We start from the raw sequence: 469 nt of genomic DNA on the forward strand, positions 1-469 counted from the left end.
GGGCCCCGCACAATGAAAGGAACAGAGAACAGAGAATAAGGGTGCCGTCACATGCGGCGTAACCTGCGTAAGCGTAACCTGCGTATTCTAGTAATTTACTAGATAGAATATACGTTACGCCATTCCGAAGACTAGCATTCACAGAGGGCGTATTTCATGAAATTTAGAGAAGTGCGGAACTAATGCAACCAATTGCTGATTAGAATTTCTGTTGTACACTCTCACAGAAATGCTAAACGAATTTACGATTGGTTTTTGTAACCTACGCATCTCGAAAAGTACGCCTCATGGGGAATTGGCACCTTTCCATCGCGTACATATGAACGGATGATCGAATGAATCATTAAAATCGAAAAGTCTTGTGAGACCACTCTTATAGCGTTTTCGATTGGGCAAAAGTTAGTGCGCACCAGTGCGCACTCAGTTCACACCAACACTGGACGAGTTCCATGGGTTGCACTGAATAGTG

This window comes from Trachymyrmex cornetzi, unplaced genomic scaffold, assembly GCF_001594075.2.
Source record: "Trachymyrmex cornetzi isolate Tcor2-1 unplaced genomic scaffold, Tcor1.1 scaffold120, whole genome shotgun sequence".
NCBI lineage: Eukaryota > Metazoa > Arthropoda > Insecta > Hymenoptera > Formicidae > Trachymyrmex > Trachymyrmex cornetzi.